This window comes from Epinephelus fuscoguttatus, linkage group LG13, assembly GCF_011397635.1.
Source record: "Epinephelus fuscoguttatus linkage group LG13, E.fuscoguttatus.final_Chr_v1".
NCBI lineage: Eukaryota > Metazoa > Chordata > Actinopteri > Perciformes > Serranidae > Epinephelus > Epinephelus fuscoguttatus.
This window is the reverse complement of record NC_064764.1, coordinates 22,799,491-22,813,596: the sequence shown is the minus strand read 5'-3', so window position 1 is coordinate 22,813,596 and position 14,106 is coordinate 22,799,491. Positions and strand designations below refer to the sequence as shown.

The 14,106-nt window shown below is 38.1% G+C and overlaps 1 long non-coding RNA gene across 1 annotated transcript; it reads left to right on the top strand.

Annotated features, from left to right (window-relative positions):
• The first annotated feature begins 3,300 nt into the window (after window positions 1–3,300).
• On the top strand, window positions 3,301–5,111 carry LOC125899837 (uncharacterized). The gene is made up of 3 exons (XR_007450779.1): window positions 3,301–3,574; window positions 4,771–4,834; window positions 5,040–5,111. It is a non-coding gene; the product is annotated as an uncharacterized LOC125899837 (long non-coding RNA).
• The last annotated feature ends 8,995 nt before the right edge of the window (window positions 5,112–14,106 follow it).

Sequence of the window (14,106 nt, the reverse complement as noted above, 5' to 3'; positions counted from 1 at the left end):
TTTGCACATTTGTACTGTATTCTTTTATTGATTGTTATTAATGTTGAATTTCCCCTCAGGGGGATTAATAAAGTAAATAAACTTAAACTTAAATAAACTTAAACTTAATCATTATTATTATTTGTAAGCTGTCATTTTATTTTTATTTCTCAGTAGCTCTTGTTCAAAATAAATACAAAACAATCTAAAATATAAATAATAATAATAATAATAATAATAGTAATAAATAAATGAAAAAAGACAACAAAATGTGTTTATTAATAAATATTATTTGTAAGCTAAGTCTTTTTTATTTCTCATTAGCTCTTCGAAATAAATACCAAAAGACATGTAAAATATACTACTACTACTACTACTACTAATAATAATAATGATAATAATAATGATAATAAATTGGGGGGTGGGGGGATCAGGGGAAGCTTACTCAGGGCCCTGAATTTGCAAGGTCCAGCACTGGGCACTACCATAAACTAAGCTCCAACACAGTATTAAATTTTATGTAGGCGGTGTGTGCTTTTAATGTTCCTGTGCATATGTAATTTCTGTGCTTGACAATTGATCTATTGATTAATTTTATATAGCTTCAGGATAGAATATGTCCTCAGAATCAATAACATAAAAACAAGGTTAACCTAAATTTACATGTCCTGTCATATGAAGTATAATAATTCAATGATAGAGCTGAGTCAAAGCACGTAAATACTTTTTGTTTTCTTGCTGTTTTAATAAAGTACCTCATATTCCTGTGCTCAGGAAACCACCAAAAAGCAGAATAGGGAAGAAATGGAAGGCCGAGACAACACACCCCTGCTACTACCTCATGTGGAAATCATACAAAGCATCCTGCAGGCAGCAGGTTCATTTTATAGCTTCATCTATTACCGCACTGTCATTGTTAATTGTCTTCTTTTTACCTCTGCAGGATTCTCCAAATTGGTCCTATCGAATGTGACAGGAGGAAGAGCATTAAGCATCTGACAAGATGATATCTAAGTTCAATTTCCTACTCCTCACCTGATTTATACCTGCAGCAGATCATTTTCCTTTCTGTCATAAAGACCTCTATAAATCAGTGGTGCTTATGGAAGCACTACAGAACAGGGTCTCTGGATTTGTATCCCCTGTGTTTGCTATTAGGAAGCCATTACAGCCACATTTTCCTCCTTCAAACAAAAATGATCAAATCTAATACTGGCAAGATTAGAGAGATAAAGAGAGAAAGCGCTGGCAGAGCTGTTCAGCACAGTCTCCTATCTAAACAATATGCTCTAAACTCAATAAAAACAGGGCTTTTTGCTGGTGACACCATTATCCATCTGTTTGGACAAAATTGCTGTATCATGGTATAAATCTGCGATACAAGTGACATATCCTCTAAAATAAAAGGGAACATTAACTGCTCTATCTTCTAGAGGCCATGGGACTAGCTGGCTATAAGCTCAGTCAAGTGTGATGGCAGTTATACTGTGTTTTACTAGACTGCAGACAATTATACTTTGCTCCTCTCCCCTAAGAAGACAAACTGCCATGGCTTCAGCTGAAATGATTTCAAATAGATTTTCCAAAATGTCTGTCGCCAGATTGCTTCCATACATTATTTCACTTAAATGGAGAGAAAAAAAGAAGGAGCAAATCCACAAATCAATCACAACAGCCCACTTTACCAGATGGAAAGACGAGAGCGTTCAGTGTGTGTGTGTGTGTGTGTGTGTGTGTGTGTGTGTGTGCGCGCGTTGAAGACCTGCAGAAAAGGACAGTTATAGGATGTGCACAGTCCTGTCTCTGCTATGTGTCTCACTCATCTTGAAGGATGACATAGAGTATCTACTTTCAGTGGTGAGCTGGCAGTGCTGTAACAGTGGAATAATGTATAATGAACTGACCCGCTGACTCCTGGCGAGTTCAACAACCAGGTCATTCAACTGATTATGTGTAATTCATTAAGAGGAAAAGGGAAATACAATTATTTCATACGTGGCAGGCAACACACGCTGCACTAAGGTAGGATTTAAAAATACCCAGTCTGTATCCGGAGTTGAATACTGTTGCTGGTGGTGTTGCATACCATATTGTTTTGTAACATATTAACATGCATATGATAAGAGAGGATAAGATAAGATTTTCCAGGTAGTGAAATAAAAACATGGCAGGTGGGTAACTGAACTAAAGTGCTTTAAAATATTCTATAATGCTAGATATATTAGATATATTTATCTGAATGCATTGCATATTCACTGATCCACTGACCTGGGTCTTTAACGGGGGACCTCAGGGTTACTACAGGGGCCCCTTACATTATTATTTAGTTATTTAATTTAAATGTATTATTATTTTTTAATCAAATCATGTATGAATGTACACATTGAAATCCAACAATATAAGTGAAAATAAATCGGCCCAATTGTCAAAAACAAACAAACAAAAAGCCATTTTATTTACAGTATCACTGATGATATGCTAACTGTTACCCATGAATCTTTGTACAATCATGTTAGCTATTCATTCATTCATTCATTCATTCATTCATTGTCTGTAACTGCTTATACTGTTAGGGGTCCCAGCTGACATTGGGTGAGAGGCAGGGTACACCCTGGACAGGTCACCATCCTATTGCACACATAGAGACAGACAACCATTCACGCTAATTCACACAATTTAGCGTCACCAATTGACCTGCATGTCTCTGAATTGCGGGAGGAAGCTGGAGTACTTGGATAAAACTCACGCTGAGATGGGGAGAACAGGCAAAATCCACACAGAAGGGCTCCCCCACCCCAGAGTTCGAAACCCCCCACCCCAGATTCAAACTGGGAACTAGGAACCCTCTTGCTGTGGGGCGACAATGCTAACTACTGCACCAATGTGCCGTCAAGTTAGCCAGCTAGTTAGCTAACAGTTAGGTACCATTGAAACATATTGGCAATTTAGCTGTATTATGATTTGAAGTGTATGGACATTTTTGTATACCAATCATGATGTACATCAAGCAAACATAATGTATAAATATATCAATCTGCCAAAAATTATTAAGGTATTTTAATATCTTAGTATTGTATGTGCCATAAAAGGCCACAGTGGCACGGGCACCTGTAAGCCTGTATGCACTGTGTGTACATTATTTCAATGATTTATCATCCTATCTTGAAAATAAAATTGGGACAAAAGCAGCAGATCGTATCTTTGGGTTTGTTTTTACTGATGAATGTGCCTGAGATGCATTTTTTGGCTGTGTCCACTCACTATGACAAAAATACATGTGGATGCCGATAACTGGTGTGCACCAATTACACGTCACGGGCCAGAGGTCAGTGTATGAGAAACATTCCTGGCGCTCAATTGTGATGCTAGCAATATTCTGTTCGTTTTCTTGTGTGTTAGCAAGGACAAGTAGTTAGAGATGAGCTACTGAAAACAACTGAGGTTTTTGAAATGAGGAAGTGAAAAAGCCTCAGCAGCGAAGAGTATGCAGAGAGCAGAGCAGCAGTACAAGCTAACGTTACTGCTGCTAGCATAAACGTTACAACAACAGAGGCTAGCAGCTAGCTACATGTCCAGGGTCCAACCGGAGAAATAGGTAGGAACACTACTTAATTTTCTCATCTGGCCTTTTTATTGTTTATTGTAGCAGATTGGTTTGGGCTTCGTGTTATATATTGTTGCTGTATATTTTTTATAACGTTACTGAACTGTTGATGTTGTTGTGTGATGCTGCTGCAAAATGAGGGAATCTGTTGTCTGCTAAATGCCTGTAACGTTATATTTCTCTGGGCTATATTCAGTGTCAGGTCTGTTGACTTGTCTTTGAAATGCACACGGTAGGCTAATCAGAGTTTTATGGTGGTGTTGTGTCGGTAACGTTGATGTTATTTTCTTGAAAGGCCCTACACGTCATTGTAGGCCCAGTTTAATATGCAACTCAATTTTATACAATATATGTAGATATGTAGATGCTGGATTTCAGACAGCTCTACATCCAATCAGGTTATGGCTTTCTATGCATATAGTGTTTATGCTATCTGTCTAGCATTATCTTCATCACAGTGGAGGAGTTAGCTAACACTATATATATAGTGTTATATAAGTTAGTTATGTCGGCACAGTGGTGCAGTGGCTAGCACTCACAGCAAAAGGGTTCCTGGTTTGAACCCCGGGGTTAGGGTTAGGAGTAACAGATCAGAATTCAGTACTCTCTTCCATTTTATGCTAAAGTTACTTTATACTTTGACTTCACAGCATTTCAAAGAGGAATATTTTAAGAGCTATGATTTCTAGTTACTTTGTAAATCACACCAATAATTACACCAATAATAATGATCCAATAATATCAGCATATAGCATATAGCAATAGCAGCAATAGCATGACACTAGCCACTCTGCAGTATGTGTGAGTACTTCTACTTTTGTTGCTAATACATCTGTAGTTTTACTTTAAATTTTGAATGAGACTTGTCATGGAGTATTTTTATACTGTGGTGTTGCCACTTTTATTTTTTTCTTGGCCGACTACAGCGACTACAAATAAAGATTATTTTTTTGGGCCTTCTGCCTTCAATGGACAGGACAGATTAAAATGGGGTGAGAGAGAGAGAGTGGGGGCCGACATGCAGCAAAGGGCCTCAAGCCGGAGTCGAACCTGCGACCGCCGCAGCGAGGCATTGCGTCTGCACATGGGGCGCCGGCACCACCCACCACACCACCGACGCCCCAGTTGCCTCTTTTATTTAAGTAAATTATTTGAATTCTTGTCACACCACCACATTGCACCCATAGGAGCCAGTCTAAGAGACCAACTCCAGCTCTGAGACCAGTGCGTCCATCAAGGGCAATAGCAGATGTAAGTAAGTTATCGACATGGGTTTATGATGTCTATGCAGAAGTGTCTTAGCTTGTGCAAATGTAGCCAATGATCCTGTAAACAGAGTTTATGAGGCAGAAGAGACACCAGACTGACTGTGTTCAGGCTGTAGACTGTATATTGTTCAGGCAGATATTAGTAGGCCTACAGTGTGAAAAAATTAAGCCCCTCACCTTTATTGCAGGAAGGTCACTGGGTTGATGTTGCAGATATGCTAAAAACACAAGGCGTCATCATCTGGCAAGGGTCTGCATTGGTAAGTCAAATGTGTCCAAGCACACAGTCCTAAAAGATTACTTTGTAACATGGACAGTACTTTTTCTGTTTATCATGAAAATTGTTGAGATGAGATAACATTCCAGAGTTGTAGAAGCCTGCTCACTAGGATTACGAAACATACAATAGGCTTTAAGTTGTGTAGCATTTTTGTGAGTGATTAACCTTTCAACTCATGGATTTATTACATCAATGAGATTTCCTGGATTGTATTTCATCCTTTTACCAGTACCTAAAGCAACGTGGCAACCATATTTTACAATGTTTATAGCTGGAGTGTCTCCCTTTTCTGGCAGTGAGAGTAATTACACAAACATCGTTGATGCATGCTTATAGCGTATGCCTTCAGGTAAACTTGCTGTAACTCCCCCACCCCCATTTGCGCTCTGCTACTCTTCTTTTGACTTGAATTCTTCCTCTAAACGTTGAGTTTCTTTTGTATCCGGAGCATCCACTCCAGAAACTTTTCTTGGACACTTTTTGGATTTTCTGCCATAGCTTCTGGTGTACTCCTAGCTCTGCTCTGTCACTGTGGTGTCTCCCCCTTCCTGCCCCTTTAGCTCTGGCTGGTTGACGTAAAATGCATCACTTTTGTCGCCACAGACACCACACACCGCAACCACAGTTTACAGTACTGCAAACAGAGCTTTCCCTGGCAGCGATAGGCTTAATCAGAATTGTGTGTGCTCATTTGGCAAGGGCTTAAATGTAACGGACGTTCATTTATATGTAAAAGTCTCACTGTTTAGCTTTAATGCAGTGTTGAGATCGGTCTGAATGCTGGCTTAAACTGCGTGGCCTAAAGAGTAGAAGTGCCTCATGGATTCATTTAAATAAGAATAGTCAATCATTTTGCAGAGCACCCACTGTTCCTGAGAACTGCAGCGGCACATGGAGTGAGTCCCCTCAATATCAAACATGCTTGGTATTTGACTGTATCACTCTATACAAAACAAATTTAGCAGTGTACAGCAGAGTAAATCTAATTGTGCCTGCTAACTTGACTGTTGCTGCTAGTGTTATCTATGGTTTTTTTTTAAGGTTGCTCATTTCTGCAGTTTTGCTTGTGCACTCTCTGGTGTGTTACATTCAGTTCCCATTCGAGTTCAATTCAAATACTTTGTCCGTCCCCTGGGTGGCAATTTGAGGCAAGCTGGTTTGCAGACACAAAAACAAGACCAAACAATTCATTCACATACATAATGTAAAATACAAAATATATTCATGTAACGATAACAGTATAATAAAAGCAAAGTTTAGAGACAGAAAAGTCAGAAGCAGTGGCCAACCCACAGCTGAAAAACAGTGTGCTATATGCTGCAGAGACCCATGTCAGAACTGCATTAATCAGCAGAGGAAACTTACCCACTGTTTTGGCTGTTCATATATGTCTTATGGTATTGTAATAAAACCCATACTTCCATTAGGCTTCACATACAGTCAACATAAGACCTCATTTTTACGGTATTTGACACACATGATTTTGGAACAGGCAGGTGCAAACAAACTGCATCTCTGATGGACTTCACTGTGTCTTAAAGTTATCTTTCAGTGTTTTCAGAGCACAGGTCACGCTCTGCAAGTCGGCTTTGGTTTCTGACAAAGCATTGTTAAAGCTGTAATTGGTAACCTTTATAAAAAAAAAAACCCACCTTTTTGCGTATTTCAAGCATTTTGCTTTTTTCAGTCAGCATGAAATGAGACACATAATCTGTGAAAAAAATCACACTCCTCTGCCTACTGTATGGCCTTGTAATGCTTCTAATAGCCTTACTGCACCTGAACAAAAACAACCAATCAGAGCCCAGGAGTTTCTAATGGAGCTGTCAGTCATGTCGATCACTGCTGGTGAACTGTGGTCAAACTAGGGAGGGCTGATTAAATATGAATCAAGATTCTGTTATTGCATTGCCTATTTTCAGAGTCATATCTTAGTGTACTGTTTAGCTGTGAAATGAGAAAGCCGGTCTGGCTGGTGCTTGGTACTTCAGTGGACTGTTGACAACATGGCAGCCAGGTCACAAACTTTCTCATTTTACATGATTGACAGCTGTGTAGGAGACTCCTTGGTTCTGATTGGTTGTTTTTGTTTTGCTAAGGTCTTATTCTAGCAAATGCCATTTTAGGCAATAGGAAAAGCAGGAGGTGCATGATTTTTTTTTTACAGTCTGTCTGTCTCATGTACATCTTTTAGTTAGAGCAAATATAACAAGAAGTTATTGTCATAAAAGTTACCAACTGTATTTCCATTTGCAAATTGCACCAGGATAACCTAACACACTGTGAACACATTAGCAGCATGTTGATAGGAAGATTTAGGCCTCTGGTGTAACACTGGTAAACTGGCAGACAGCTAGTGGGGTGTGTTCACCCTGGTCTTGCCGGTATCTCCTGTTTGGGGTGTTTCACATAATGGCACTGAGTGTCTAAATCCTTTTGTGGGTGTGTTCGCCTCATCTTCTTTGTTATCTGCACTGCCTCTGAATAGCATGCACAAACATGCAGTCCCTTTAATATCATCCTGAACAAAACAAAGTCATTGCTGAGTAGCTGAAACAGAACATATAGTTAATTTAATATATTTTAATGCGAAAGTAAGTTCTGGGTGCAGAAAAAAGTATCTCCTCACAGCAGGAAAATTGCAAAAGAATAGTGGATGTGACTTTACAGTTCTGTAGACAGTTAACAAAATTAAGAAGTTACATAATTTATTTGACTAGATTCATGCAATTATTTCTATTTCCAAGTAGGCTGTATTTTTTGTGCGTCAGTTTGATTGACATCCACTGTTGCACACTTACTATTTCATGTTAGTACAAAGTAGTACAGTAAATAATTTAGTATGTAATGTGTGTGCTTCTTAGTATCATAGTCTGAACTTGGGACAAAGGACCTGACCAGGCCGCCTGGCATAAACTCCAGCTCCCTGAGACCCTGGAACAAAAAGTATGCTTTAAGAAATCAACAATTTATATTTATTTATTTTTTTTTTTAGATCCAGGACATGTTGCCAATTCAGTTTTTATTTGCCACTTTCCTATACAAAACTGAAAGAGAACAGAAACGATAGTTCTGAATGAATCACTCTGCACACACTAAATTGTCTTAAATCTGAATAGGAACAGTTCAAATATGTCTCAATCTCAATGACATGTGACTTGTCAGAAGTCATATAACACATGTGCGCATGCCATGTTCTCACAACCAGTGACTATGTACTTAATTAAAAGACCTGCAACAAATCCTCTATTGTTTTTCAACCCGTAAGGAAGCAGTCACACACATTAAGACACTGCTGCAATTCAGCATTATAGTCATGCACATTTATTACGTTTACTCTGGATGGCAAACACCCATGCATGACTCTATCCATCTCTGTTTTGTGCAGATAGAGTTGGGTGTGAGATGAATATATGCGAGAGAAAAAAACAAAAAACTGCCACAAATGTGCAAAAATTTGTGCTGAATTGAAACAACAGATAAATTAAAGAGCTGCTTCGCTGATTTCCATTTTCTAAATGGAAGAATTACGGCCTCTCATGGTTCTTTATCATCATTTTGACTTCCTTTGTGTCTCTTCCATAATGTGTCTGTTTTATTGTAACATCTGAATGTAGATGTGAAATAATCTACCTTCATTTGAACCAATCTGTGTTTGACCCACGCTTATTGAAAAGATACTGTGACTGAATAGAAGCTTGGAAAGAAGTAGGTTAACACAGCACAATTACAGTGATGTGAAGATTTAAGACTGTGCCTTTATATCTGTATATAAATTAGGAAAAATCGCAGAGATGGAGAAAATGTCAAATGCTTTGGTTATGGGATTTAAATGGCTGCGGGAAATGTGATTATATGCATTAAAATATCTCCAAAAGAGGCGTCAGTAACTTGAAAAATGACAGTGTTTATTTTCTGGGTACAATACAATACAAAAGGAAGCACATGTGTATTTCCATGATGGAATTAATTTTAGTGTGTGAACTTTTTTTTCTTAACCTTAAGAGTCTGTCAGATTACAAAGCGAGGTCAGGCCAGCAGACCTAGCTTTGTAATCTCTTCTTTGGACCTACAGTAACTCTACAGACATGTTCACGTGTAATTCTCTCATGTGTTTCTGTGTCTCCTTCTCTTTTGTGACCCTGCTCTGAAACACTGCTAAAAACAAAAATGATAAATTAATGATAGGTTTAGCTACAGCAAAACATCACAAAAATTTGACTTGAGATTTTGTGGGTGTGGAATGACATAGTTTTAAATGCAGTGATAATATTTTTAGATATTTAGCAAGAAAAACTGTTACGTACCGTCTATTATTTTAACTATTTGACACCCAAACTTTTTCAGCAAGTAATAAGCAGCCATTGATTAACAGAAAACAAACCTCAGCCTTAGGTTTCGTTGCACTTTGTCAAAATGTTATACTTGACTTCAAAATACTTAAAAAAAAGACAAAATGCAAAGACTATTGCATCAGTTATGAACTGGTAATAGTGAATGTATAGTATTTGCATTAAAATATAACAGGTATGATGTCAAGTCTGCCATTTTCGTCATACCAATGGCAAAATAAAAATAGTTTAACTTCCTAAATGTTCATAGACTGGCTAGATAAAGATTTGTTAAATAAGTCTGCTAAAGATTAGCAAAAAACAAAAAAACAAAACAAAAAAAGAACCCTGCAGAAATACAGATTAAATAAAACAATGTAAACCAGTGAATAGGAAAATGTTCGAGCAGTACTTGTTGATAATCAACAAGCCATTACAATATACATAATAATGCTTGCACATGTGCCAACCATGCAAGCAGCCTGTTGCAGTTGTTCATGCTAGATATCTTACCACAATTTTTCCACCCTGGGTATAATAAAGTATTTCTGATTCTATGTACAGTAGATCAAACTGTACATATTGTATGTTAACCTGAAATGAGGCTGTACATACTTTAATTAATTTATGAATCAATGTAATTCCTACTCAAATTTGTATAATTTATGAGTCTCACTATGACATTGAATTAATCATTAAGCCTGGATTGTGTCTTTATGACAGGACTGCAACTCTGAACATGCACAGCGGCAGCCAATACACCGTTTGCACTTTTTAAATCTTCAAGGAGAAATATCTTCAGAAACCATAGAAGTGGCAATCGCTATTGCGCCCTTGATGTTTTAAAGTGTGATGTTCACCATAAAAACAGTCTGTACATTAGAGTATCTTGCCTAAAATTGCACTCTGGATCCTCTTGCAGTGTGGGGGAGGGGGGGATCAAAAAACAAAAACAAAACATCAGTGAGGACGGAGCATGGCAGTACGGAGTATAGAAGACGGCAGTTCAAAACAGCATTTAACAAAATTTAAATACAGTTTTTCAGTGTTTATTACATTGCCACTGGTATGACAGCCCCCAGACAACATTCATGGAAGTAATTATCTCAATAAAGCCTAGGTACAAAAACAATCCAGGGCCTCTTCTTTGTGGACATTAGCCTGTTGGCACCGCTGTGCTGTGACTGTGCGCCAGATAGTCCTTTACATGGATATTCCCTGTTGCCAGCCATAATTAATTGCTTTACAGTCTTCGAGGCCATAATGCTCATCAGTTATTAATTAGAAATTCATTTCACTGAATAAATAATGCTCATGATTGATGATGAAACTTGTAATTAGGTTCTTGGAGTAATGCACAGGGGAGAAAGCCTTTACACTTGAAACCAGGCTATTAAATACTGCTCATTTAAGGGAGCGCTATACCTCTTGTCATAAACCCGGGCTGCCACGGTAGCATCTGGATTCAGGGAGCAGGAGCATAAGTTGTTATTCACATAGACTACCTGCTTCAACAACAGCTCATGATCCTTTATGCTACTGAGCTCTTTTGTGCTAGAAAACTAAACCATTCATTCCCAAAGCGTCCGGTCGGAGCAGCAATGACCTGCTATCAAGTTCAAAACAACACTTCTTTCACCAAAGACAGAACAGATTAGGTTATTACTAATCTGTGTCTTTTCAAACATACAGCGTAGTTGCTATGTTACAGAAATCTCATGGGTCCTTCCAGGCATCATATAGCCTACAGTCTTTTTAAATGACGAGAGAGAACTGTGAAAACTCAAGCCATCTATGGCTCACTATTGATTTTACACAGAAGACCCAACCATTGTTGATAGCCTTTTTGATATATTTTCTTGCAACCACCGGTCCCTTTGGACTTCTGTGGAAAATAAACCAGTCAATATACACCTATTAGGATTTCTTGATCTGAGCCCATAAACCTATGGTGTGCAGTGTTTCCGATGCTCATTGCATCATAACAGCACAGAGACCAAAAGCTATTACTTTTGGAGGATGAACCATCAACAATTTAATGGCTTTCTGTAATATTCTACTTTTCGGCCAATTAACATGATTGACCAGCAGCAGAAAGGAAGGTGCGCCATGATGCCCCTCAACAAAAAAACAGCAGCTGATGATGGTGTAGCCTCATCAAGCAAGAATACTACTACTGGTCCTTTTCACCTGTCATGACGGGTGGGAGTGAGCAATGGCGACCCCCCGCTCCTCCTCCCTCTTCGCTAACCAGTATCTGCCCTATTAGCAATTTATAATGGAGATCAAGAAGTAGTCAGTGGAGAATGAAGACGACTGTCTGCACCCGTTCCTAATTGGCTTTACGTTCTGTTTCTGATAAATGGTTTGCAACTACTATAGAGTCCCGTGGATTTTATTGCCCTAATAGGACTCAGTAGCTGGATTTACTAACAGATAGCAGGTCAAAAAGGACATAGAGAGCAAAAATGTTAATTAATATCAATAATGGCCAATTATTAGTTTGACAGAGGGATCCAAGCTAGCTGTGTGCTCTAATGACTCCGAGCTAACTTGAAGGGAAACACTGGCGAATTAGCATAACTGTGTATGCGCACTCCATGGAGGTGCCCAGCAAACATCTGTTATGTTAGAAATTCAAATAGAATTCCTATTAGTAACCCTAGCTGTGGTTGCATAATCAGTCATTCTTCTCTGGCCATTTTGGAGGCACTAACAATGCCCCTGTGACTGGTGGAACTCCTCCCTATGGGCTTTCCAATCAAATTTGGCCCCATGTGGACCAGGTCCTAACAACAGACGAGGCAGTGTGGACTTCTGAGGGGAGCTTTGTGCTCTGACAGGAGCTCAATCTATCCACCCATGACACATGACTGAAGAAAGGAAAACTGTTATTTATTTGAATACAGCACATACCAGTTAAGGAATTAATGTTGAAATATAGCTTTTTGACCCGCTGGGATGAAGCTACTTATTTTCCTGCTCCCTTTGTGTGTGTGTTTGCAAAATGCAAAATATATTTGGAGGCACTGACTTGTTTGCAAGTTGTATTTATGCCACGAACTCTGCTTAAATACGGAATAAATACATACTGTAGTATGAGAGAAGATGGCAAACAGGGATTTATTAATCCACACTGAGGTCATCTGAAGACAGCAGCTTCTGGATATTGAAAACAGAAAATATTCTGCTTAGTAATTGATTTTCTATTTGGAGCAAATAATGTTAGTTCTCTGTATCTTATGGGAATTACTGCACACTAGTGTATGGATGCTACCAGGCATCTTGCTCGTTCTTTGTAATCAATGGCTGCTGTGATACAGAATAAATGCACTCAAAGACAAACATCATCAACAACCAAGATCCATCCTTTATATCTGTGTTCCAGTGGTTTTCAAACTTTTTGTGCCCAAAGCACACTAAAGGGCATGACATAAATGTTTGTTTTTATTTACTAATAAAGATAACAATGGATAACTCATGAAATATTTAATAAAATGATTCAAGACTTCATTATAAACTTTTAAAAATGACTTCAAAGCACCAGTAACACATCCATTTAAACAGGAAATGATGTAAGATAGTGCAAGATAGTGTGATGTGTCACACGCTTGTAATTCCCACATGCAAATGGCAACAATTTTTTTTAATTAAATCAAATTAAATTACACTTTTTAGGTTTGCCTCTTCATTAGGGAATTGGTGCACGATATACTGATACAGTCAATAAAAAATTCATTCATAACTTTTTGTATAGGCCCAGTTGAATATTGCAATAATAATGTGTGGTAATCCCAAAATTCTACCTGGACTTGCATCATGGCACACCAATGGGCCACAGCACACTATCTGAGAACCACTGCTGTATACAATGACATAAAATAAAAACTAAATCCAGTTCTCTTGCAGACATTTTTGAGTTGAATTATGTGGCTGCTGGAGTTCTGGTGTGCAGGAAAATTATGGAATAACAAGGGATGGACATTTTCACTTGCCTTATTCTTCTGTTTATCACCTCAGAAATACAATTCAATAGCACTGTTGAGTTTTTGAACATTATTATCTAAAACTGGGAGTGCTTTTGAATTGTTGGATCTCTGTAAACGTGAGTATGGTCTAGACCTGCTCGATATGACAAGCGTACTGGGATATCTTTCGTCATGATGTGGTGCTATATGAATTAAAATTAACTCAGGGGATTACAGTGTGAACACTGTTAACTGCAACATTTATCACTGGAAAATATCACTTACTCAGTTTTCCTTTTCCTCCCCAATTTATTACAATGAATCAAAAACACCATGACTAGTTCTGGATGTGTTTTTACTAGTGACTTTAGTGCAAGATAATTCACTTGATTTAGCTACTCTGTAGTTTGTCTGTTTCTTATTACTTAGGTCCCTTTTGGCATTCAGTATGAGCAGTGAAGGAATGTAACAAAGTATATTTACTCAAGTACTTTACTTAAGTACAAATTTGAGGTACTTTTACTTTACACAAGTATTTTAATCTCATGCCACTTTCTTCTTCTTCTTCACTGCACTTCAGAGGATAATTTTGTACTTTTTACTCCACTATAATTAGTTACTAGTTACTTTCCAAATTAAGATTCTGCACACAAACCTCATTAAAATATATGATTGC